The 27,254-nt window shown below is 46.0% G+C and overlaps 1 pseudogene; it reads right to left on the reverse strand.

Annotated features, from left to right (window-relative positions):
* LOC120093719 (basic proline-rich protein-like) overlaps window positions 1–27,254 on the reverse strand; it is a 193,081-nt pseudogene that overhangs the window by 58,922 nt on the left and 106,905 nt on the right.

Here is a 27,254-nt window from a genome sequence, read left to right on the forward strand (position 1 = left end):
GCTAATCTAGATGTAGAATTCATTCAGTGCTTATTTACTTAAAGGTTTCTGCACAAGGACAGTGTGGCAACAGCCAGCATTTACTGAACTTCAACTCTGCCCTTTCATAACTCAGTATTTCCTCTATTTTACCTGATACAGAAACTGAGCTGATTATAGAGCCAATGGGTGGGAGAGGCAGACCAATGCCAGGAAAGTGTGGCCCCTCACTGCTGCATATTGCTGTTTGGATAATATTGTAAGAAACCTCAGAAATGTGGGATCTGGTACTTAAGATGTAGCTATCTATCTATCTATCTATCTATCTATCTATCTATCTATCTATCCATCCATCCATCTACTATCTACCTATCTACTATCTACCTATCTACTATCTATCTATCTATCTATCTATCTATCTATCTATCTATCTATCTATCTATCTATCTATCATGTAGCTATCTATATCTATCTGTCATCTATCTACCATCTATCAATCTATCTATCTTTCGTATCAGATATATAAGCATATATATGTATGATTTATTTTGCATATGTGAGTGTTTTGCCTGCACGTATGTGTATGTACCACATGTGTGCTCAGAAGAGAACGTCGGAACTCCTGGAACTGGAGTTACGGATGATTGTAACCCACTATGTGGGAACTGGGAGTCGAACCCAAATCCTGCAAGAACATTAAGTGCTCCTAACCACTGAACCCTCTCTTCGGCCCCATTAAATATTTTTTGAAAAAAAAAGTATTTGGCTAAAAATAGGTTGTGAAATCTAAGGCTGGCTGGCCAGAAGAGATGATGGGGGAGTCCCCTCTCGACTTTCTGGACGGACGTTAAGCTCAAGGGAATGATTTTCTGAAAAGCCCAACACATCCCTTGCTGCATGCATTCAACAGAATAGTTGGTGGACTAAAGGCTCAACTTCCATTTTTCCTCCTGCCTCCCCTCCTCCTTCCTGCCTTCCTCCTTTCTCCCTTCCTCTCTCTCTTTCTTTCTTCTTTTCTTTCTCTCTTTCTCTCTTTCTCCCTTCCTCCCTCTCTTTCTTTCTTTCTTTCTTTCTTTCTTTCTTTCTTTCTTTCTTTCTTTCTTTCTCCTTCTTTCTTTCTCCAAGACTAGTAAAGGCTAGTGGGAAAAAAAAAACAAAACAAGTCCTGATGCAAAATATTCCCAAGGGCACTTGAGTGTATCCAGAAGGAAAGTGTCCTGAATGATTGACAAGGACACTGAGTGTTGGAAAACAAGCAGAAATTCTTCAATGAGCATGGGGGCATGAGGTAAGTGTGGGAAAGGATGTTGTGAAACTGCTAAAGTCACCCAAGAAGCCCTGAGAATTTCGGGTATCTAAATGTACAGGGCTTAGGAAGAAGGGCTATGTCAATCAAGGGAAGATACTGGGATTTCCCTTCAAGGGCAGGATGCTCAACCCCTTTTAGTTTGCCTGCATTCAACAGGAAAAGTTACTTAGCAAGTCCTCTTAATCATGTATATGGGTACTTATTTACATACAGGTTTCAACTGATGTAACAGTACAGTCAGAAGCAACTTTCTCTCCCTCCCTTCTTTTCTCCTTTCCTTCCTTCCTTCCTTCTTTCCTTCCCTCCTTCTTTCCCTCCTTCCTTCCTTTGAGACAGGGTTTCTCTGTGTAGCTCTGGCTGTCCCGGAACTCACTCTGTAGAACAGGCTGACCTCAAACTCAGAGATCCACCTGCCTCTGCCTCCTGACTGTTGGGATTAAAGGCAGGTGCCCCCACTGCCCAGTGTGATAGGATATTGTCAATGACTGGTTCTAAATTCAGTTTATTCCGATTTCTAGTTTTAATAAAAGTAAGATGCCTCACAAGCAAATATAGTTCCAGTTTCAAGGCTGTCTTGGCAGGACTAAGTCAAGACACTATTATTCCTTTTCTTTCATTTTAGAATCTTTTCTTTTTGAAAGTATACATAATTTCTCCCTTCCCTTTTCTTCCTTCAAACACTCCTATATATTCCTTGTTCTCTTTTAAATGCATGGCCTCTTTTTTCATTACTGTTGTTTCATGTATGTGTTTACATGTGTGTGTGTGCGTGTGTGTACTATGTATTGTATGAGTGTCTGTATGTGTTTAATGTGTGTGTTTATGAGTGTCTGTATGTCTGTGTGTATGAGTGTGTGTCTGTGTGTAATGTGTGTGTCTGAGTGTCTGTCTGTGTGTCCGTGTGTATACGTGTGTGTATGTGTGTAATGCGTGTGTCTGTGAGTGTGTGTATGTGTCTGTCTGTATGTGTGTCTGTGTGTATGAGTGTGTATATGTGTGTAATGTGTGTGTCTGTGAGTGTGTATATGTGAGTGTCTGTCTGTGTGTCTGTGTGTATGAGTGTGTATATGTATCTGTGTGTCTGTCTGCGTATTTGCGTTCTTAAATACGACCTGCTCAGTGCATGATGATGCTCACGTGTATGTTGCGAGGGCTGACCACTGGGCATTAGATAGTCCACTGGTGTGCTGTTCCCCGGAGAAGACTGTTTCTCCCACTCTTAGCATTCCTTGGTCGTCTATAGTTTTCTGTGTAGGACTGAGACCTTGGGACTTTTCCCCCATCCATCTTGGCGTGTCTACTGTTGTTCTCTGCTCATGTTTAGGGGGCAATGCTGGTGGGACTTTATGTGTGTTGCTTCTGACATTCCTGGGAGACAGTCTCACCGCCAACTCCCTGACACTCTGGGGCTCACAATCTCTCCACCCCACCTCCACGGTGTTCCCTGAGCCTTGGGTGCTGGGCTTGTTTTGTAGACCAATCTATCAGAACTGCTTTTTTTTCCTTTTAATCTAAAGTGCTCTACCCAGACTTCCTTAGTTTAATTATTAACTTCCCACCTTCCAGTCACCCTTGCAAACTCTTTGGAGGATGATTCTATTATATTTTTAGCTATTGATTCAAATCTATGAATAGGTTTCACTTGGAATATTTAAACAGATTAGAAAATTTTGTTTCTAGTTTGTTTTTTTTTAAGTGTTCAGATCAAAAAGAGAGAGAAACTTATTATTTCCCAGCATCAAGCCAATGAGGGAAACATTTCCCTGTAGCATGAGCTAGCTCTTGCCGAGTAAGAGAGCACCCAAAATCTAGTGTCTCAAAACGGCCAGGATTTCAGGAGACACTCAGCTGTGCTTTTGTGGCTGGAAGTCTCTCTTAAGTTTGCAGTTGGGATGATGCCAATCCCCTAGTCAGCTCAAGGCTGGAAGACACGGGGTTGGGGAGGGGGAGCCTGGTTCCCAGGTCACTCATGCGCCCACCATCAGGTGTGTGATTTTCATGGACTGATTGACTACTGGGCTTGTCTATAAAGAGACAGAGAACAAGTAGGTGGGGGTCGGTCTCGGTCTGGTACGCACGCCATGTTCTCTTCGTTAGACTCACTATCTGCCGTTCACACTTAAGGTGAGGGAATCTCTCGTAATACGCGGTAACCGGGGAGATGGGATGGGGTGGGACTACCCCAAAGGTTCCCAATCACACCCATTTTTCAAAATTAAAGATTTCTTCAGAGAAGCAGCTTCTTTCCCAATCACTGTTAAAAGGCCATCTTTACTTAAAAGAGACACATTAAGCCTAGTTGTTTGTATGAAGATATTTGCCCAGCCCTGGAAGATGCTACTCACGCAGAGGACTGTATCAAACCATCTGCATAAGAGAAAAAAGGTGAAAAGGTCGACAATTATTTTAAGTCTTTGAACCTCGAGTAACTAGTCCACTATAATGAGGTATAAAGCTTTTCATCTGCCTTAGAAGAATTATGAAGAATCTACTTTCTGAAGCACTTAATTATATGCAATTAATTATCGATAGGACCCTCTAGCACAGTGGCTCTCTCCTCGTTTCTAATGCTGCGACCCTTTAACACAGTTCCCCATGTTGCTGCTACTTCTTAATTGTAATTTTGCTACTGTTACGAATCTCGAGTCAGTCGACCCCCAGGGGCTGCAACCCACACATTGAGAACCACTGCCAGGTAGGTGGAAAGCAGTCCGCTCTGATTTACTGAAAGTGAAGGCATGAATGGTCCTCTCACACGTGCTAACACTCATTTATCCTTAGGAAGGCTTGGGTATGTGCACGAAGGACAGACAGGGTGGGCGCCATTCCATATAGTCATGTCTGAACGTAGTTCATGTGTCTGAATGTAGTTCATGTGATTGAACGGGGTTCACATGTGATTGATTGAGTGCAGTTCATGTGATTGAATGTAATTGTTCATGTGGTTGAGTGCAGTTGCTCGTGTCTGAATGCAGTCCATATGGTTGAATCTAATCTATATGACTACACTTAAGCTCCTTTCTTGTTACTTGCATTTTGGTTTTATTAAAGATTAGGATATATGGAAATCTAACTGCTGACCCACTGTGGCTAACTCAGAACTCGTTAAATGTGTTTCCATTGGGATTCCTTCTGCTTGACATATCTTTACATGATCTCAGGTATGGAGGCATACAATAGGTATATCAGTCAAGCACTTAATCATGCAGAATACATATTTTATTTTGTATACATGTAATTTTACAATGTATTAAAGATTAAAATAAACTTGCACGCTGATAAGATGGGAGTCCTTATTTGTTCTTACATAAAGAAACAAATCTTGTGTGAGTGCAAACCATCAACAATGTTTTTCCAAGTTGATTGATATTTTGAACGATTAGATCGCATGCAGAGAAAGCCACTTTGCACACATGCATAGTACAAAATGGAGAGGTATGATCGAGGCTGGGGGAGGTTCCACCGTAATCCCATGCCGAAATTCATTTAATGCTTTTTGTAAAATGAAGCTTAAGTCAGCAACTCCAACAGCAATGTTTCAAATCAAACACTCTAATACGATACAATCCAGAGAAACCAACTTGATACTCACGGCCCTGAGGACCAACGATAGGAGAATATGGGAAGTCTAGAACAGATGGAGGAAGCTTCCTTCTTCCTGGCAGCTCTCATAGGCCCAGGCTACTGGGGTCAGGGGAGGCATCAGGGTCATGCCTAGCTATTACTAATCTCCTGTGATCTACGAGACTGACTTGCCAAGCAAGTGATAGTAACACCGTGGCAACGCGATGACCAAGTGCTCACTGGATTTGAGACCTAAGCCACAGGAAAGGAGTTCAGGAGTGTATTCCTACTACTTGAACCTGGTTTCAAAACAAAACAAAACAAAAAATGGGGTGGAGAAGGTTGAAGGCCTTAGGCTTAACCCTAACCCTAACCCTAACCCTAACCCTAACAATCCTAACCCTACCTGCTATTTAGCCAAGTTAACACAGCATCACGCTGCCTTCTAACTCGTCGTACTCATAAATAAACACTACTCTCACCCTGATTCAGAAAAGCTTCTCTTTCCAGGGGATGGTGGTGAATGTGGAGATTTGTAGCTCCACAGATGCTGAGAATGAGGGCTGAGTACTTGGTCTCTGTCAGACATTTATATCATCCTCCCTGAGGCTCTAGGACTGCTGCAGAAGAGGGAGGAAAAAGAACGGACGCGCTGGAATATAAAGTGAAAGACCGTGGTCTGCTTCTCTTTATAGCCGTCCACCAATGGGAAAAGACAGGGCAGGAACTCAAGGCAGGAGCTAGGAAGCAGGAAGCAGGAAGCAGGAAGCAGGAAGCAGGAACAGGAAGTGAAGCAGAGACCATGGAAGTCCGAGCCTTGCTGGCTTGCTTTTCATGCGTGCTTAGTCAGTCTTATATAACCCAGAACCACCAGCGTAGGGGTGGCACCGCCCACGATGGTATGGGCTCCCCGACATCAATTGCTCTTCAAGAACATGTCCCCTAAACTTGCCCACGTGCCAATCTGGTAAAAGCCGTTTCTCAACTGGGATTCCATCTTCAACACGGAGCAGCCTTATTTATAATGGCCAGAAGCTGGAAAGAACCCAGATGCCCTTCAACAGAGGAATGGATACAGAAAATGTGGTACATCTACACAATGGAATACTACTCCGCTATCAAAAACAATGACTCAATGAAATTCATGGGCAAATGGATGGAACTGGAAAATATCATCCTCAGTGAGGTAACCCAAACACAGAAAAACACACATGGTATGCACTAATTGATAAGTGGATATTAGCCCAAATGCTCGAATTACCCTAGATGCACAGAACACATGAAACTCAAGAAGGATGATCAAAATGTGAATGCTTCACTCCTTTAAAAGGGGAACAAGAATACCCTTGGGAGGGAATAGGGAGGAAAAGTTTAGAACAGAGGCAGAAGGAACACCCATTCAGAGCCGGCCCCACATGTGGCCCATACATATACAATCACCAAACTAGATAAGATGGATGAAGCAAAGAAGTGCAGGCTGACAGGAACCGGATGTAGATCTCTCCTGAGAGACACAGCCAGAATACAGCAAATACAGAGGCGAATGCCAGCAGCAATCCACTGAACTGAGAATGGGACCCTCGTTGAAGGAATCAGAAAAAGGACTGAAAGAGCTTGAAGGGGCTTGAGACCCCATATGAACAACAATGCCAACCAACCAGAGCTTCCAGGGACTAAGCCACTACCTAAAGACTATACATGGACTGACCCTGGACTCTGACCCCATAGGTAGCAATGAATAGCCTAGTAAGAGCACCAATGGAAGGGGAAGCCCTTGGTCCTGCCAAGACTGAACCCCCAGTGAACGTGATTGTTGGGGGGAGGGTGGTAATGGGGGGAGGATAAGGAGGGGAACACCCATATAGAAGGGGAGTGGAAGGGGTTAGGGGGATGTTGGCCTGGAAACTGGGAAAGGGAATAACAGTTGAAATGTATAAGAAATACCTAAGTTAATAAAGATGGAGGGAAAAAAAAAAAGCCGTGGTTAAATGGTACAGTCCACTGGAGACCTTTGCTCTAGAGTCAGAGTTGTTGGCGACCCAGGGTCTAATTATTATTATTATTATTATTATTATTATTATTATTATTATTATTATTATTATCCATTATCTAATAATAATGGATGATTTATCTAAAAATACAGTGGTTTAAAAAAAAAGCAACCCAATCTCTAATCAGATATCAAGAAGGAAAACAAAATAAAACAACCAAAAAACTCCTAAAAATAAAATAAAAACAAAACAAAACAAAAAAGAATCAAAAAACAAAGCAAGAGAAAAAAATGTTAAAAGTAATCCTATGTGATGGATCAACAATAAAAAGTATTTTAAAAATCTTTTTATGTGCGTGCATGCGTGTGTGTGTGTGTGTTTGTGTGTGTATGTGTTTGTGTGTATATGTTTGTGTGTTTGTGTGTATGTGTGTGTGTGTGTCTGTGTCTGTGTGTATCTGTGTATGTGTGTGTGTGTGCATGTGTGTGTGTGTGTTATGTCTGTGTATGTGTGTGTTGCCTGCATATGTACTACATGTGTACCTGATGCTGCAGACGCCAGATGAGGACATTGGATCCCCTGGAAGGAGAACTATAGGCTTCCTATGTACAATTTATGTTTCTTAGCTGCCAGGTGGGTGCTGGGAACCGGATCTGAGTCTCTGGAACAGGGCTCCTCAGTCTTTCTAACGCCGCGACCCTTTAACACAGTTCCTCATGCTGGGGTGACCCCGTAAAATTATTTTTGTTGGTACTCCATAGCTGTAAATTTGCTGTTATGAATCGTAATGTAAATATCTGTGCTTGACCCTCCCCAGGGGGTAGGGACCTACAGGTTGAGAACCTTTGCAATGGACTCTTAACCACTGGATCAGTTTTCTAGCCCAACCACCTCCTCCCCCCAAATTAAGACGTAGAATGCTGTCATTTCAACCTAGAATGCTTCCAGAGCCCTATGTGCCAAAGGATTGGTCTCCTGCCCATGGTACAGTTAGGAGGTGCTGAACTGGTAAGAGGTAGGGCCTGGTGAGAAGTCTGTTGCTTAGTGTGGGGTGAACTTGACCAGCTGGGACCCAGGCTCCTTCCTAACGCTCCTTTGTTTCCTCTCTGTCACCAGGTAAGCAGGGTGCCTTGGCTTCACACTCTCATCATGACGAGGGCCTCCCCCACCATAGTCCCTCACTAACGGGTTCAATTAACCTTTCAGAGTGACTGAAGCTCTGAAACCATCAGCCAAAGACATTTTTTTCTTCTTCAAGTTGTTTCTCCCAGGTATTTCGTCACAGTGAGAGAAACCATGAAGGGTTTTAAGATTATTTAGCTCCCTGGGCTCCAGTGTAGAGGCAACCTTCAGGAAGAAGGCCTAGAAATGGGAAGAGTGGTGTAGGGCCAGATCCCTCAGCAGAGCAGAGAGGGCCAGGGATCAACCAAGCCATGTCTGTAGCACAGGAGGGGAAGTGTATGCAGGACAGCCAGGATGTGCCACGGAAAAGTGCAGCGCCATGAGGCCACCGGGCGTGTGCTGAAAGGGCGCTGTAGAGAGTCTGTCTTCAAGGGGAGTCAGTCTGAAAGATGGCTCAGCTCCCGTGCCCTCAAGGCAGACAAGAGCAACAGAACCCTCTGAATATTTCATCCATCCATCCATTCATTTCTCTCTGGATGATTCAAAGTAGGAAAGAAGAGAGATTAAGTATCATCATCAATGGCTGGGCGTGTGGTACACACCTTTAATCCCAGAGCTCAGGAGGCAGAGGAGGGTGGATCTCTGTGGGCTCGAGGTCCGTCTGGTCTACAAAGTGAGTTCCAGAACAGCAAGGGCTACACAGAGAAACCCTGTCATGGAAGGAAGGAAGGAAGGAAGGAAGGAGAAGAGGAAAAAGAGGAGGAAGTAGAGGAGGAGGAGGAAGAGGGGGAGGAGGAGGAGGTGGAAGAGGAGGAGGAGGAAGAGGGGGAGGAGGAGGAGGAAGAAGTGGAGGTGGAGGAGGTGGAGGAGGAAGAGGAGGAGGAGGAAGTGGAGGTGAAGGGTCTAAAGAATGACACTGGACCTCTGTATAACCCTGAGGTCTGACAAGTTGGGAGACACAGCTAACCCGAATTCCAACCTGTATCCTGTTAAAAAGGCAAAGTAAAGATTCATTCCCCTTTAGATTTCATTTTAGTGAGTCCGAGTCTTGCTACTGTAACTCAGGCTAGCTTTGAACTCACTGTGTAGCCCAGGCCAGCCTCAAACTGGCAACCCTGTTGCATCTACCTCCCAAGTACTGAACTCTACTGACGGGAGTTTCTGTCACAGTCAGCCTTGCTCTGGTTTTGTCTGGATTGTGCCACAGCTGCTCAGTGGCCTCTCATCCCTCACTCACACAGCGCCATGTCTGCGTGACCTCAGACCCCACGAGCCCCTTCCTGCCTACTGCCTCATTTCGTTCATCTCTTGCTCGCCAGTGACCGAGTCGATCTCTTTCCCCGGTGGTTTTATCTCCAAGGTTTCTCAGGGCTGTAGGTGTAGGGTTTCAGGAATTCAACTGAGACGGAGGTGGGAAGGAGAGGTGGGCTTCACGCTCATGGCATGCGAATTGTTTCAACAAGGGCCTCTTTCAGCCCTGGGTGGCCTCAAGTTCCCCAGCGTAGGCTTGCCCCGCTTCCAGAAACAGCACTGTGAACCTCTGCCTTTCCTGTGCTGCTGTGTTATTCCTGTGGCCCAGCCAGGACCCATCCTGGGGAACACGGAGCCAGTGTGCTGTGGGAGTTAGGGCTGCTGTTGAAGTTGGCCCATTGCTCCTTAGCCACAGCGGTTCCCATGGGGGTGAGCCAGGGCTGGAGGGTGAACAGGGAGGTGCCTGTGCCATGGTCCTCTCTCTCTGAGTGGCAGGTGTCCCTGAACACAGTGGATTGCACCCTGTGGGAAGAGCCCAGTTATCAGTGACCTCAGGCTTGAATTGTTTAAATCTCTGAATGCGCGTGGGTAGGGCTGCGGGGAGGGTGTTTGGGAACCTGAAGACATCTGACCTTCATTTAGCCCTGATTCTTGGGGAATGGAGAAAAAGGGCTTTAACTGTTTTAACTGGCCTGAGAGTCTAGTTCTGACCTTGTGAGGTGCCTGGTGAGGGTGATGTGTAGAAATCTGTTCCCTCCCTTCCCCTCCCCCTTTCTCTCCCCCTCCCCCTCCCTTCTCCTCTCCCCCTCCTTCCTCTCCCCTCCCTCCCCTCTCCTCCCTCCTTCCTCTCCCCTCCCTCTCCCTCTCTCCCTCCCTCTCTCACTCCTACCTTCCTCCTTCCCCTGCTCTCTTGCAATTCTGGCTGGCTCTTAAGCAGGATTGTGTGTGTCTGTGTGGTCTTTGTGTAACCTTGTATATGCTAGGCACTCTCCGTGTCTCATCCTCAGCTTAGTTCTGGCTGGTTGACCAGGACTGTACGACTTGGGTGGAGTCAGGCCCAGCCAGGCTGCAGCACCCTCTCAGGACTTGCCTTGAGGAAACTTCTTAACCCCAAGGTGGTGCTTTCTCCAGTGCTACTGACACCTGTGTCCCCCTCCCTTCTCCATCCCCCCCCCACCTCCCTACCCCCGCCCCTGGGAGCATGGCTCCACACAGCACAGTGCCCAACATATTGAAAGAGCTTTCAGGATGAGGTCGTAAATTTACTGTAGAGATTGTCACCCGAGGGCCAGTAGGACCTTGTAGAGGAGTGAATCAAGGGTTCTGGAAAGACATATGTATGTGAGCCTTAAGATCTGAGTCAGACACACAGTGGGTTTAGTCAGCAATGAAAACGCACGCTCTCAGCGTGTGTAGCATTACAAATCATCAGGACAGAAGCAAGCATACAGACTTTCTAGTCACTAAGCACTAATAATATTCGGCAAGGCACGGAAGCATAACAGTATCTAGAACGATTAATTTAAAAGTTTAAATCCAGGCAGCTGTGTAATTCTCTAGACCCTCTTGTACTTGATAGTGAGGAAGAGGCCTGCCTTTGCCCCTAGACGCCTGTGCAGCCTCTGGGAGGCCAACAGCTCATTTCCGGCCTTTGACATGGTCGGCTCTGTGCTTGGGGCATTCCAGCCCCACTTGAGATAACCGTGAACAAGCCGGGCGAACACACAGCTCGAAGCACGTCGTCACCTCTCCTCCGGGATGCTCAGCCCACAGCCCCTTGGCCTGGGTGGGTAGCAGGGTAGTGTCCGAAAGACACTACCACTCCTCCTCTCTCTGTTCCCAGGGGATCATGTTCTCTGCTATTTCTGGGATCGCAACTTGCTGCCACTGTCTCCTCTGAAGTCACAGGGCCGCTTGCCACCCCACTGCCCCCCAACCTCCTTCCCTAGGAGCTTTTTGAGCCGCTGCTCCCTACTGGAAGTCACACCCTGGGGTGTCCTCCCTCCCCCACACTCTCATGCCTTACCTAGCCTGACCTTCCTCCACACAGAGGCCTATCACTCAGTGTTTACCAGGATCTGTTTTGGTTCCCCCCAGGAGGACTCTGGGTAGAGGTCCAGGTTCTTCCTTCATGTGAGGGTGTCGTGTGTGAAATTGTGTGGAGAGGTCACCGGTAAAGGGTGGGAAGCTCACTACCCAGACCTTCCACAGTGTGTGTGTGTGTGTGCGTGTGTGTGTGTGTGTGTGTGCGCGTGTGTGTGTGTGCCTGTGTGTGTGTGCCTGTGTGTGTGCATGTGTGTGTACCTGTGTGTGTGTGCATGTGTGTGTGTGCGTGTGTGTGTGTGCGTGTGTGTGTGCGTGTGTGTGCGCGTGTGTATGTGTGTGTGTGCCTGTGTGTGTGCCTGTGTGTGTGCCTGTGTGTGTGTACCTGTGTGTGTGCACCTGTGTGTGTGCATGTGTGTGCATGTGTGTGTGTACCTGTGTGTGTGCATGTGTGTACATGTTTGTGTGTACCTGTGTGTGTGTGCATGTGTGTGCATGTGTCTGTACCTGTGTGTGTGTGCATGTGTGTGTGTGCCTCTGTGTGTGTGTGTGTGTGTGTGTGTGTGTGTGTAACTTTAGTCCTAATCTTGGCCTGATGTCTTATTATTAACTAAAAACTTATTAGGCAAGGGTTCTGTATGGGGCAGGAATGTGCACAAGTTTGGGCTGGTGCATGACTCATTGGTTTTAAGGAATTCAAAAGTGGTGGCTCACTAGGAAAGTCAGCCTGAGAAACGACAGAGAGGGAGGCAGAGAGAAAAGAGAAGACGGGAGGGGGCAGGGGAGTGAGAGAGAAGGTGGGGAAGAGGAGTTCAGTGAGCCTTTGGTGGGTAGAGCTGAGTGAACAGGGCATTATAGGGCGCCTTGCGGCCCATCAATAGTGCTGCCTTTCCTACACGACGGATGGTAAGAAGATGGCGTTCTGAAGCTGCCTGAGGGAGGGGAAGGGGAAAGGACAATAATTATAACTTTCCTTATAATGTCTGCCTGAGTTCAGCTCCAGGTAGAGGTGAGTGCTGCTGTCCATCCATAGAGTCCCTTACTGACCCTTACCCACAGAGCTCTTTCCTATGTCCAGACATCCCATTAGAACAGACACAAGCCAAGAGCAACAACCAGAGAACAAGAAGAAACTGCTATCTCATGTAATCACGCAGACTCACGCACTCGGAGTGTCTACACGGAACACAGAAACCTGGGGTCATGCAGCCGTGGTGACGGGGACAGGACGTGGATATGGGGATCTGGGCAGTCTTCGCACGGTGCACGCGCTCACCTCTGTATCTGTTCACGCCGACTTTTTCATCTTTTTTCCTTTTTGGGAGGGAGGGGGGATGGTCACATTCTTTGGCGATGAGAATTTGCCTGTCCCCGGGGCTTTCTGAGGTAGGTCCTCAGCGCGGTTTTTGATGAAGGATTGAAGAATGCCGCCAATGGGTGTGGAAGCGAACCTGGAAATGGGTTACACAGAGGAGGGGGGACATTGGGTTATTGTTCTGTCTCTCAGATCCCTTGGTCTTCAGTTCTGAAGGGAGCGAGGAACAGTGTAGTCTCCAGAGGGGGGTTCTCTAGAGGCCAGGAGAAAGCCACCAGAATCCCTTGAGTGAGTCATCCAGGGGGACTTCTGTGCAGTCTTTTTATCTCACAAACCTGTCCCTGTGCTTCACCCAAATGCTCCTCCTTTTCCTGTACTGCTTTCTCTGTTTTGGCAAAGGACGACCATCTTGCTCACTGCTTGTCAGGATCAGAGAGTTTTGTAGAAGGCGAAAATTCAGCAGAGATTTAAGAAGGCTTGGTGACCATGAAAAGACTGAACAACGTCATCTGACGGGAAGTCAGCAAACGCAGGGAACAGCTACGGCTACCCACAGAGGTTTTGATACCAGGTACACATCAAAGAAAGGTGCCGATAAAATTAGATCATTCAAGCACAAACTAATTCCTCCAAGTCTACCCCACAACTGATTTCACTGACAGCGCCTAAATTGAAGCAGGCTCAAACGGAAGACTTGTTCTTCCCTATGAAGTGAGAGACTGTATTCAGAGACGTAGGCACTTAAGAGGAGCGGACTTTAGACAAATGGAGAATCAAGCCTGCTGATCTTGACCCACTCATGTTTTCTGCTGGGACCATAGCAACCAGGGCGCACACAGTCTGGAAACAAAAATGCCTTTAAGAAATGACACAAAATCTCGAACATGTGTGACTCATGGAAACGCTTATTATCGAGGCCGCAGGTACGAGGGGGAAAACAGACCGTGTGCCAAGCACCACGCTCGTTATTTGGAACACATCGAGCAGGAGACATAAACATGTCGATGGGGAGAAAGCCCTGCAGGTACTACACGTACTGCAAGCGGCAACAACCACGAGCTAGAACCCAGGTCCTGTGGCCTCTGCAGTCGCCGTCTACTTTATCTTTTTTTTTTTTTTTTTTCGGAGCTGGGGACCGAACCCAGGGCCTTGTGCTTCCTAGGCAAGCGCTCTACCGCTGAGCTAAATCCCCAACCCCGCCGTCTACTTTATCAATCCCGATGTTGTTCTTCGGTCCTTGGACTTGCAAGGCTAGGACAGAGGAGTGCTAACTGGATGGCCATCGATGGGTCAGAGCTTCCCTCGCTCCCTGAAGACAGAGCACAGAGAAGCGGGGATGCTCTTGGGGAGATGGGTGAGGGAAAGCCGTGCGTGGAAGGGATACAGCAGGCAGCTCACAACACCGGCGAGAGTGGGGACTGGGGAGCCCAGGGATGTGTAGATGCGGCAGGAAGGTCTTCCAAAGCAGCAGAGCTGTGTGCCTTTCCGGGCTCTCCCTCAGAGTATTTGGGTACTAGGAAGAATCATGGCGGCTAGTACTTCTGAGTCTACTTCAGAGATCCACGCAGTCTGCTCTTGCTCCTTCTCTGCCAGCTTTGACATGTGCAGACGATCCCCAGAGTCTCGGGACTGCATTCTTTCTCCGGCAATGTAAACTCAGGCCCTCTGCCACCACTGCTTAAACTGATACATCACCTCACCTAGGGCAACCCCAGGAAACAGCTTAGGACAAAGACGTCCACTGGAACACCCGCTTGGCCTCCTTGCCTTCATAATCCCTTTTTTTTTTGTAGGGCATTTGTTTTCTTGGTCTCCCCTATAATTAATTGCTTTGGAAGCCTGTCTGTCAGCTGCCCCTGTCACTCAGCCCTCAAGGGCAAGCCGTTGTCATCCACCAAGAATTGGAACAGGTGGAACTCGACGCCAGCAATGTGACACATAGAGGAAGGTCAGCGGGTGACTCAGTTCTGGAAGCTTGAGTCAGGTGTGGTAGAGGTGACCTGGAATCCAAACCCCTCCTGGAGGTTCCTGCAGCAAAAGGCCTTTAAGCAGCTTTGTTACTGAAGGGTCAATTCCAGTGTTAGAAAGGTGACCAGTTCAGTACAAGCGCCCCCCACACAGCTACCTGCTTGCCTTACCCTGGCTTCCACTGTGAACAAGAGTGGTTCTGGAAACTCATGGGGGAAGAACTTGGGGGTGGGAGGGTGGAGGGCTTGGGACTGTGAGGAGGCTTGCTCCAGGGTTCAGACACACACACAGAGCTCAGGGCCAGGGCAGGCCTGTGTGCTGAAGCCAGCCAAGGAAGGGGTTCATGAGAAAATGCTCCCGTTTCTCGCTTGTTCTCCTATGGTTCCGTTCTGTCGTCGACTTGCTATTTATGCTTTGTGAGTCCCAAATCTCAGGCCAGGTTGACCCAACCTCAAAAGAGTCCGCTTGTACTTTGCTCAGGTGGTCAGTCCTCCCTACTTTGTTCTGCTAGCCAAGCTGACAGCTTCAGTCTATGGAAGAGAAAGAAGACGACCTCTCGGGCGCGAACCTCTTGCATCGAGGGAAGGCCCACACTCTAAGCCAGGTGTCCCTGACTGGTGGCTGTGTCGCATCTGAGGTGTGACATCATCTCCCAGTGTCTGGGTCTGACTTCTGTGTCTTGAGGGACAGTGACTGCAAATGCCCTAGAATGCTCTGAGGTGAGGGGCTGATGCATACAGAGCTCCTGGACACCCCTGAGGTCAAGTCTACACAGTGCAAGCATTGGGAATACTCCGCTCATGATGTCAGGGCTATATCTGCTTGACAGGATTAGTGGAGGAAAGTGGTAGGGAGGTGCTTTGTGTTGAAAAGAATGCAAAGCCGGGTGATCTCCCTTTCCCCGTTTTTTTCAGGGTCCGTGTGTGTGTGTGTGTGTGTGTGTGTGTGTGTGTGTGTGTGTGTGTGCGTGCATTCTGCTTTAAAGCTCCCAATTCCTTTCTTGGGAAGGTTTTGCTAAAATCTGTAAGTTTAGACTATGGCGTGGAAAAAAAAAACCCACCCATATCCTCCGGTTATTGATGTTTTAAAACATTTAAGTATTTTGACCTAAATCCTAAAGAACAAAGCCAATTGTTTAACTAAAAAAAGCAGAAGGTAAATATTTAGGTTAGATATTTGCAACATCTATTTTCACAATTGCCGAGCTTCCTTCCAAATATCAGAGAAAGAGTTAGGGCTTGGGCCTTTGAAAAGCGTGGGAAAGCAAGGATGAGAGGTAAGCCTGGTCATAAACGTCCTTCCTTCCATTTCAGAGAGATCCTCGAGCCTCAGAGGTGGGCCCCGGCTGGCTCCTTTAAGTGGTTTCATAACGTGTATCTTTGGAAATCCTAATTTCATTTAAACGGAGAAGGTTGACGGTGAACGAGGCAAAGTGTTAAACAAAACACAGCTCTGGGAAAACAGAAAGTGCTTTTCATTCTGCCTGTGTCTTTCTCCTTCCCAGTCTCCTGCAGGTCAACTTAGGCTCAGTGGCCTTGCTTTCCAGCTATCATCTATCTGCTTTCTTTCCTGCTCTTCCATTTTTCCTGCGTGCAATCATTTATACACTAACCACCCAGTGTTTGCCCGCCTCGCGTACACACCAGCTACCTCGCAGGGCGCTGTGATGGTTCACACCGGCTGGCCCTTCTCCTTCAGGCGTATTTCTTCATTATTTGACAAAACGATTATTTCAAAGCACAGCCTGAATGCTAGAGAGCAATGAATCATGCCTTGTGTGGTAACCGGAGAGTGAGTATCTGCAACTTAGGATGGAGACCTGGGTGAGGAAGGAAGGTCAGAGGTCAGAGGTGAGACAGGTCAAAAGTGATAATGGCTCGCAATGACAGAGCCCCAGACACAGCAACGTGACCTAATCTGCATTCTTTGCATCCATAAACTAAAGTAATATTCACGATGACTGTTAGCTAGGTCATTCGTTGTAGGAAGGGGGAAACTGAGTCAGAGAAACCTCACTTTAAGTAGTGTTCTTAAGAATTAGAGAGGCCCATAGAGCCCCGAACACAATAATATGAACCTCAAAAGTGTTTTGACAGGATTAAAACGAGGCAGTCGTGGAAAGGGTCTGCATTTGAATAGTCGAGGCGGGGGTGGTGGGGATACAATCTACCAATCATCCATGGAACAAGTAATTCTATAGCCACACCGCGTGGCACGCTTAAAGCAGAGTTTCTTGTGGATTTTAATGCTAACTGTGTGAGTTTGGGGAAGTTGCCTTGCTTCCCTGAGCCTTGGTCTCCTCAGCTAAGGAGAGTAAGGAGCCTGATCATGAGGACGAAATGAAACAGTACATATGCCTAATTTAGCATGCCTAGCCCATGATAAACAGGCCATAGATGTTAGTTTATACCAGTAATCATTACTTCCTGAGAAAAGGGAAGAGCGGTGAAAGTACAAATGACATGGAGATAAAATCTAATTCAAAGTCAGAAGTTTGGATCTCGGGCAACTGAGACAGCGTGTCTTAGGAGACCGATACATTTCCCAGAATAGATGATGGAGCTTTCCGTGGGGCCATAATGGGGTAATGTTTGTCACAGAGGAGGAGAACAGGCTAGAGAGTGGCTGACTCTTTACAGTGGTAGTGAGCACCTTTTGTGTGTCTGGCATTGTGGGTTGGTGGAGAGTAAGGCAGAGAAGCCCTGGCTGGCTTTTCCAGTTAAAAGTGGGTGAGGAAGATCATGTCTAGAAAAAAGACACCCACCCAAACAGGAAAGGCTTTGGAAAGTGAGGCGATCATTGGATTAGGATCAGGATAGACAGTGTGTGTGGGGTCTTCTATCAGGTTCTGTATAGACTATGGGACCCTATTGAGCAACAAGAAGTTGAGAGGTACAACAGAAGACACAGGTATTGCTACAGTAACTAAAGGTTGAGGCACCCTAAGAGATGGGTTTGACCGAGGAGGACAAGAAAGCTGAGATTTCATCTCTTTAATATTAAGACCTCCAGACTCAGATCTCATTTGATGGAACCCATGGTCTAGAGGTAGGGTGGAGGGAAAACGCAGGTTCACATGAATCTATTTGACTTTCTCAAATCTCAGTTTCCCCATCTGTCCCATGTTAACTCTTGAGCCTCCTACATGGGTATAGGAATAACTCAGTTCCGAAGGGGAGCGGGGACAGATAATAGTGTCTCATAGACCACAAAGCCAGAGTGTGGGGATTCTAAGGCAGTGTGATTTTTATAGTCCCAACCACTGCTAGGACCTTTAACAAAGACTACAGGGCTGAAATAACAAACCCAGCAATCTTTTCCAGTGAGGCAAAGCCTCTGGATCCTTGTTCTTAGTCCTTCCATAAGCCACTCCCTTTTGTTGACGTCTTGAACGGGCTATTGGGGTGTAATCGGTTTATCTTAAAATGTCATCTTAAAGCGGCACCCAGGTCTTTGTGGAAACAGTAGCCTCTTCTGGTTCTCTGTCACGGGTGATGGCTCTCCTGCCACCCTCCTCCGTGCCAGAAACTCATCCTTAAATACTTTTAATTGACTGCATCTCTCTGTCCTGTAATTCTAGCTTGCAAAATAAGCTCTCCTAAAAATATCATCCGATGACAAGTCCAGCCTGCCATGCTTTCAGTTTCTCACGTCTTGGGTGACTTGAAGGTGCTCACATCTCCCTAATCCCTTTAGCAGACAGGGTGTAGGGCGGTTCCTCTGTGTGTGCTTCTTCCTTCTATTCGTTGAAGCGTTGTATTTTTTTTTTAATTTAAAATATTTGAAATTTGTTTGCCTATCTACTGGATGCGGACGAGGGAGGTATGCACGCCATAGGGCACATGCAGAAGTTAGAGTACAACTTGTGAGCGTGGTTTTTTTTTCCCTTCTGCCATGTGGGTTCCAGAGGGTTGAATTCCGGTCACCAGACTTGGTGACAAGTGCGTTTACGTTCTCGCCTGTCTTGCTGTTCCTGACACAGTTTTTCTTGTACCTTCATCCCTTGGTCTATAGCTTACTGTTCTAGGACACTGCTCCATAAACACAATAGGAAGCCCTACCTTCCGCCCCCCCCCCCCCAGATCACATTTCCATGCTGGCCCCAAATAGCCTAAAATAAGACTCAAAACAGAGGCACTGTAAAGTGCCATGCCACCCAACAGAAACCAGCTCGCTATATGACTGACCACCTTGAGAAGTCAAGAGAGATGACATCCAAACGGGCCACTTTCCTTCAGTGTGAAAGTGATGTCCTCCCCACTGTCACTCTCACACACCAAGGCTAGTGGAAATGGCACGGTGACAACCAGTCTCCTGTGGCTCTACTGATCTCCCCAGTGTCCATGAATTACATGGAAAGAGCAGTAAAGGCCAACCACTTTTTCTTAGTTTCTGCTTTCCTCACCCATTTGCTGCCTGTGAAGCCAACCTTGGCTGCTCACCCCCTTGGAATTCTGTCTCCTTTATGGGATAAAGGTCCTTATCCACTCATACCCCCAGGGATAGCTAACCAAGGCTGGTAGATTTGAAAGGATTTGCCTTTTGTGCCTTTTGACAGCGGCGTGCGCTGGATCGTCTTTGTCGCTGAGGATCCTGGTGGAAAAAAATGTCTTCAGTGGTGGAATCTGGCCCTTCATCCTACCCATTACGAGCTGGCACTCTCTAAACACCTTTGGCCTCTGGGGTTGAGAATTCCAACATGGAGCTCTCTGCACCTTGACAGCGCTCTTGACAGCTGCCCGGAACTAGAGTTCTGTGCAACCAGGCCAGGTGCACTCGGTGTTTTGGTGTGCTTGCACCACTTCCGGTTGCATGGTTTAGTAACTTCGAGAATTGAAACACTTCCCCTGATTCTCCACATCAAAGTAGGGGGTGGTCCTGGAAGGAAGTAGGGTATGGTGTGCTCCCGAACATTCTGGGGTACAGAGACATGGAGGTCAGGGCCAGAGAGCTAAGGCTAAGCTAGGCTGTCTAGATTCAAACGCTGTTCCAAAACCAGAATTGAGTGGAAAAACAAAACAAAACCCCAGATCTGCATAAAAAGCTTCAGACACCACTTGGCTCGTGTCTACTGATATTATTCAAGGAATACATCAGACTGCCCCTGCAGGATGTGCACCCCCCTATGCTCAGGTATGCACGAGAGTGGGCAGGCGCATGTTCTGCAGGACCCCAGTGGGAACTGCGCATGCCAAGAACTCGAGCTTGAGTATCGCGTTGGATCTTGCTTCTAGGATGAGGCTCCTCTTTTGCAGCAGCCCCTGCTTTGGCCGCAGCTGGATCGCTCTCCCATTTGGCGCCCCTGGGTTCCTGTCCAAATCTATTTTGGCAGTCATTTCTGTGGAGACGGGACTACGTCTGTACTGTTCAATGTTATATCTGTAACTATTAGCTTTTGGCAGAGGAGGATGTAAAAGCATGTTTAACAAATGATACATGGAATTCTAGAAAGTGCTATTGGACGTAAGCAGCTTCCAAGAGATATTCTTGCATTTAGTAAAGTCAACATGCTGTGATGGGGTTGTGTGGGTGGAGGGGGCGGGGACAGGGATACTTGAGAACATTCTATTAGCAGAAACACACTGTAAATTTCAATTACAGGGTAAAACAAATATGAAGGTTTATAAACTGATCTAGAAAATGGTTCTATAATGTTACAAAACAATACAATACAAATACAAATATAGGTGTGCAGTTTAGCACTGACTTTAGAAAAGGACATCGAATGGAAGATTCCATGCATAAGAATCACACAATAAAGATTGAGAAAATATTATAATTGTCTCAAAGCAAATTTTGATGATGACTATTTCTTGTCTATTAATTAATTGGTCTGGTGTCTAAGGAGAACAAGGCCAGGAAAGTTACCCTGCCGTATTTTTAGAAGTACTTAAGTGACCTACCTATCTGACAGCGCTTTGAGAGCTAGACCATGTCCAGAACGTTTTGTATCTTTGTGGAGCATAAGATACATTCTTGCCACCCGCCCCTTTCTTTTAAGGAATCCTGCAGATCAAGTGTCGGGCCACAGTGGGATACTTGTTCTAAAGCAATCATCAGCCAGGTTGAGACAACATGAAAAGTATTTCTAAGTTTGCCAAGAGTTTGTTCCCACACTTGAGTCCAGATATTTTCTTTTGCTCCTTGGAGATGGTAGAGGCAAGTCTCTGTATCACAGGATGCTTGGTAGTGGATGTCACATCAGGTTGAGTGACTGGCTTGTAATCCCTCCTGTTTTAGCAGAGTAATTAAAAAAGACAGGAAAATCCCTTTTGATCTCTGACTGTACCTATTTATAAAAACCTCTTACGGACCAAAGAAGCTCCATCTCACAGATAAAATGTAAAGACATAGATACTAAGTGTTGGAATAAGTTGAAATTTGGAGACAAGGTGTGCTGTCTAGTTTTGTGACAACTTGACACAAGCTAGACATCACAAAAGAGAGAGCCTCAGTTGAGAAAGTGCCTTCATATGATTAGCCTGTAGGGAATTTTCTTAATTAGTGATTGATAGAGGAGAGCTCAGCCCATTGTGGGTGGTGCCATCCTTAGGCTGGTGGTCCCTGGTTCTATAAAATAAGCAGGGTAAGGTATAAGGAACCAACCAGTAAGAAATCACTCCTCCCAGACATCAGCTCCTGTCTCCAGGTTCCTGCCCTGCTTTAGTTCTTGCCCTGACTTCCTTCCGAGAAGGACTAGGAAGTAGAGACGTAAGCCAAGTAAACCCTTTACCCATACTTGTTTTTGGTCATGGTGGTCACCACAGCAGCAGTAAACCTAACAGAGACCAATGGTGTGAACCGCTGATGTCAATAATTTTAACAAATTATGCAAAATTTTTGTATGTACAAAAAAGTACAAAGTTCCAATTCTTATTTTCCATAATCAGCCAAAGGAAACTAAAAGAAGACTATTTTTGCTTCAGGTTTAGATTTATTTCAGGCATATTTGTTGGTTTTTGGATGTGTTTCCAGCCTCCAGTGGGAAGAAGGCTGTTCTGGCATTGGGAGGACGAAGCTTGAGGTCTGTTTTGCACCGGGAAGGCTTACACGCACTAGTATAGGTTCCCTTAAGGGTCCCGGGGCTGGACCCTCACTGAACTATCTGGGGTGGCATCCCTGACACATATAGTAAGCTATAATGATGTGAGAGTCTGAATCTGGGTTGGTCTTTAGCATACATATCTATAGAAAGAAAGCCAGCCTCGTGGCAAGCACCCAGACGCATAGATCTATTTATTCCACAGTGTCAAACTGATAACCCAGATATAAAAATCTAGAACTCGAAGAATTTGGGTAGAGATCGTCTAACCTGTACAGAGCAATTGTAAAACCAAGGTGTAGAAAAACTAGGGGCTTTCTCTAATGGTGGGCAACGAGCTCATGACCGGCTACTGACATAAAAGATTCAGGAATCAGTGACCTCAGGCTTTCAGGCCAGCTGAATTAGCTTGCCTTCAGGTGAAGAGCTACATGGATTTCTTATAAAATCATCCTTGTGTTCACCTGGTTTTTGTCTTCTGAACTCCAAAATGTGCCTTCAGGCCAAAAGGGGAAACAAACCATCAGGATTATTTGACCAGGACAGGACAATGGAGCACAACCCTGAAGAGCTCAGCTGTGGCTCAGATGACTCAGGCTCTGAGGGGAAAATAAGACACGGGATGCCAGGATTCTACATTCTCTACATCACGATGGCCTTGAAATAAAAATTAAAATAAAGAAGGTTCCATTGTGTATGTGTGAGAGAGAGTGTGTGTGAGTGTGTATGTGTGTGTTTATATTATATTATGTGTGTGGTATGTGTGTTCATGAGTATGTGTGTGAATATGTGTGTGTGAGTGTGTGTGTGTGATTGTGTATGTATGTGTGAGAGTGTGTGTGAGTATATGTGAGTGTGTATAAGTGCATGAGTATGTGTGTGTGAGTGTGTGTGAATGTGTGTGTGAGTTGTGTGTGTGTGAGTATATGTGAGTGTGTATGGGAGTATGTGTGTGTGTGAGTGTGTGCGTGTGAGATGCCTTGGTCACGGTGTCTCTTTACAGCAATAGAACCCTAACTGAGAAAACTTCTTTCCATCTTATTTCATTTTTTACTCTTTTTGTAACTTTCTTTCTTATTATTTCTATAGGCTGGACCTGAGAGAGATCACTACATTGAATAAGAGTAGGGAGAGGCAGGGTTGGGGATTTAGCTCAGTGGTAGAGCGCTTGCCTAGCTCCGAAAAGAAGAAAAGAAAAAGAGTAGGGAGAGGCATGCTTGCCTTGTTCAGATTTTAGAGGAAATGCTATTCATTCCTCACTGTCTGAGGTGGGCAGCTTTCTTTTCTTTTTTTCTTTTCTTTTTTTTTTTTAGTTCTTTTTTTCGGAGCTGGGGACCGAACCCAGGGCCTTGCGCTTCCTAGGCAAGCGCTCTACCACTGAGCTAAATCCCCAGCCCTGGTGGGCAGCTTTTTTGACACACACCTCACTGTGGTGTCCAGTTTCACCAGAGACTCAAAAACAAGGTCCAAAATGCTGTGGACGGAGACCTAGAAACACGAGCCAAATGTCTGCCCTCCATTTTTCTGGCGTTTTGTCTCATCTACAGAAGGATACCCAACCAAGGAGAGTGCAGGCTATGCAGAAAGACCTGTAAGTGAAATAGGAATTTGACTTACAACTCTGGCCAGAGGAGGCCTTTGATTCCTGTTTCTGTCATATGAAGAGTCGAAGAGATTACAATCCTACTTAAAGATGGGATGAGTGGGCTACTCACAAAGAGTTATTGGAGGTAGGCATGGCCAGAATTGATAATTTACTCTAGGAACCACTTTTTTTTTTCTTTTGTTAAGACAGGGTTTCTCTGTGTAGACCTGGCTGTCCTGGAATTCAATCTGTAGACCAGGATGGCCTTGAACTCGGAGATTCACCCGTCTCTGCCTCCCGAGTGCTGGGATTAAAGGTGTTCTTTTACAGACGACTTCCCTTTTTCTACAGGTTGGGTACCCGAATGCCTACATAACTCCCTCAGACTTCTTTGTGAGTAGGAGTCCTGTGTGACTCAGTGCTAGCCACCGCTCTGAGCGGGAGGTTGGAAGCTACGTGGAAATCGCTGTGTGTCTTCTCTATTTTCTCCTCTCAGCTGGCTGAGAGACAGCCAGCCATTGCAGCTGCTCTTGACTTCGGAGAGAAGTGTTGTGATTGTACATCCTTGGGATTGTACTCCCTCTGGACCGCTGCAGGAACTATTATGACCTTCTGTCTACAGAAATATAGGCTTTTTTTTTTTTTGGTACAATACAAAGAAGGAGAAGTAATTGCATTTTAGAAGAGTTTTAATTGAGGAACTAGCCACTCATTAAGGGCGCTCACTAGAAGGGATGAAGAACCAGCTTCTTCTTTTTCGTTCTTTGATCGTCTATAAGTTACACAAAACTACAAAACTACTGACCAGGAGCACTATGCTCCCGGAAACATCCCTGGAGCTGCACTGTGACCTGGAACCATTGCTATCTAGCCTTCCCAGCACCAGACTTGGAAAGCCAGGGACCTCGCCAGGCCAAACAGTGGGCAGCCTGGGAAGGTACCTGCTACCGCTTTAATTTTATTTCATTTGGTTTGATTTGGTTTTTAGAACTGTGTGTGTGTGCCCCTGCACTGTGGCATCAATGTAGAGGTCGATTCTACTTGTGGAGGTCAGTTCTCTATTCGCTCCTTGGGTTCTCTTCAAGTAGGGTTGCCGGGCTTATTCAGTGAGTGTTTTTACTCACAGCCATCCTGTCAGCCCTTGGCTTATTCTTAACATATAAGGTAACAGGCTTCCTTGGGACATTTTCATACATATTTTGTTTCAGTAGAAACTGCCCCCCCCAAGTCTTCCTACCCCTATCTCCTGTCCGCACCCCCCATTACCCTCCCAAACCTTTTTCTTAACACCTCATTTTTTCTCTTCCCCTGTACCACGCCCTCAGTCCACGCTCTCACAAAACCATACATATATAAAAGATGGAAATCTCTGCTCACAAGAGAGAACCCGCGGTATTTCCCTTTCCCAGTCCGGAATGGTTCATTTAATAAGGCATTTACAGTTCTATCTATTTCCTGCCTCGCCCCCCCATCTCATTTTTCATTACAGCAGCATAAAATCCCGTCTGTGTCTGTGTCTGTGTCTGTGTCTGTGTCTGTGTCTGTCTGTGTATCTCATTCATCTGTCGATTGACAGATGTCTGGACTGATTGTCTTTCCTCGATCTTGTGAATAGAGAGCGGCAAGAAACCTGGATGTGCAAATATCTTCGTGGCAGGAAGCAGTCTTTTGGGTATATATAAAGGGTTGCTTTGATTGGGTTGGATGACCAGTCTATTTTTAGTTTCTTGAGAAGTCTCCACACTGATTTCCATAGTGGCAATACCAGTTTACACTCCCACTGACGGGGAGCAGGACTCCTTTCTCCACAACCTCACAGGCATCTGTCGTGATTTGTTTTCCTGTTGGTCTCCATTCCGAAGGGCGTGAGACAGAATCTCAGAACAGCTTGAATTTGCATCCGCATGGTGGCTATAGATACTAAACACTTAAAAATGTTTATTGATTATTTAAATGTCATCTTTCTGAGACGCGTCTTCTCAGTTCGTTGGCCCTTTTCATTGAACAGCGAGTATTTTCGGTTTTCTCTGTTTTCTAAAATCTCACTCCTGCCTCAGGCTGGCAGAGGTTTTCTCACCTTTTGTAAGCTGGCCGTTTCCTTTCCTGTGCTGTTTAGGAGCTTTTTAGTGCCATGGGTCCTGAATTGTCGACTTGAGTCATCTGAAAGGAGAAGCCTCAACTGAAGAATTGCCTAGGTCAGATAGGCCTATGGACATGTCGTCATGAGCTTATAATGGATGCAGAGGGGCCCAGCCCACTGTGGGCGGCACCACCCCCTAGGCAGGTGGTCCCAGGCTTTGGATGAAAGGCAGCTAAGCATAAACTGGTAAGTGAGCCAGCCAGCAGTATTTCTCCATCATTTCTGCCATGAGTTCCTTAGCGGTAGATTGTGAGCCAAATAAACTAAACCCTTTCCTCCCCAAGTTGGAGTTTGTGGGTTCTTTTAGGTATAGAGTCAGGTCTTTTTTTGTTTTGATAACTTGACTTCTGTGGTTGTTTGAATAAGCTTAGCCCAGGGAGTGGCAGTATTAGGAGGTGTGGCCTTGTTGGAGTGGGTGTGGCCTTGTTGGAGTGGGTGTGGTCTTGTTGGAATGGGTGTGGCCTTGTTAGAGTGGGTGTGGCCTTGTTGAAAGACGTGTGTCACTGTAGGGGTAGGATTTGAGACCCTCCTCCTAGCTGCCTGAGAGCTAGTCTGCTCCTGGATTCCTTTGGATGAAATGTAAAACTCTCAGCTCCTCCGGCTCCATGCCAGCCTGGACGCTGCCATGTCATGTGTCCTGCCATGATGATAATAAACCGCACCTCTGAAGCTGTAAGCCAGCCCTAATTAAATGCTGTCCTTTATAAGAGATGCCTTGGTCATGGTGTCTCTTCACAGCAATAGAACCCTAACCGAGAAAACTTCTTTCCTTCTTATTTCATTTTTTACTCTTTTTGTAACTTTCTTTCATATTATTTCTATAGGCTGGACTTGAGAGAGATCACTGAGTTGAATAAGAGTAGGGAGAGGCATGCTTGCCTTGTTCAGATTTTAGAGGAAATGCTCTTGACCCACCCCTCCCCCCATTTAGTACAGTGTTGATTATGGGTTTACTGTGTACATTCCTGATTCTGGCGGGGTATGTCCCATTCATTCCTACTTTTTCCAGACGTTTACTCATGGGGACATGTTGAACTTCATTAAATGTCATTTCTGCATCTATCACAAAATATTATAGAGATCTCTCGCCATGGCTCTTTGGAGTTCTAAATATTCCCTTGATTTGCCTATTTTTATCTCTCTACAGGTTTGGGAAAGTTATAGTCATCATTTCGTTGACTTGACAAGATTGTGTAAGTCACTTGACTTTTACCTCATCTCCTTCTACCTTGTGGACTCTTAAGTATAGTTGTTCGAATGGATCCCAGAGTTCATAGCAGTATGTTATTGCTTTGCCTTTGTCCCCTGTCCCCGGCATTCGATCTTCTGTTTGGGCTTATCTCCAATAATGCTTTCTGATGTTCTTTATTGGACTGATTGATTCTTTTATTCTTGCTTGATTCTTTTCCGGTATCTCAGCTTCCTTGCTGAATCCCCCCCCCCCCCCCCGGCTTTTGATGTTTCCGCTCTAAATTCCTAATATGTTCATCCATTTTGGTAGCTTTCTTTTTTAAGTCATAGATTGAATAACTTTACTTCATAGGTTGTGAATTACATTCTGTATTTGTTTTCTGTTTGTCTGTCTTTTGTTTTTGTTTGTTTGTTTTGTGGTCCTCTGTTTGATCATTGGCCTATTTTAGAAATGGGACTGGCAGTATGTATCAATATTTAAGTAATAAAGTGAAAGAAGAATGGGAGGAAGAATCGGGACTGGAAGGAAGGAAAGCATGTATGTATGCCAGAGTGTAGACAGACTTAGAGGGCTGACTCAATGAGACACGAGCTACAACATTGCAACTGAACACTTCAGGTACCAAAGCACACCTACTAAAAAGTTTTAAAGACTTAAAATATTTTTAAAAATTTGGTATATATACACATATATAGTATAATTATAAATATATAATATTATATTATTTAATATATACTATATTAATTATGTATT

Source organism: Rattus norvegicus, chromosome 7 (assembly GCF_036323735.1).
Source record: "Rattus norvegicus strain BN/NHsdMcwi chromosome 7, GRCr8, whole genome shotgun sequence".
Lineage (NCBI taxonomy): Eukaryota > Metazoa > Chordata > Mammalia > Rodentia > Muridae > Rattus > Rattus norvegicus.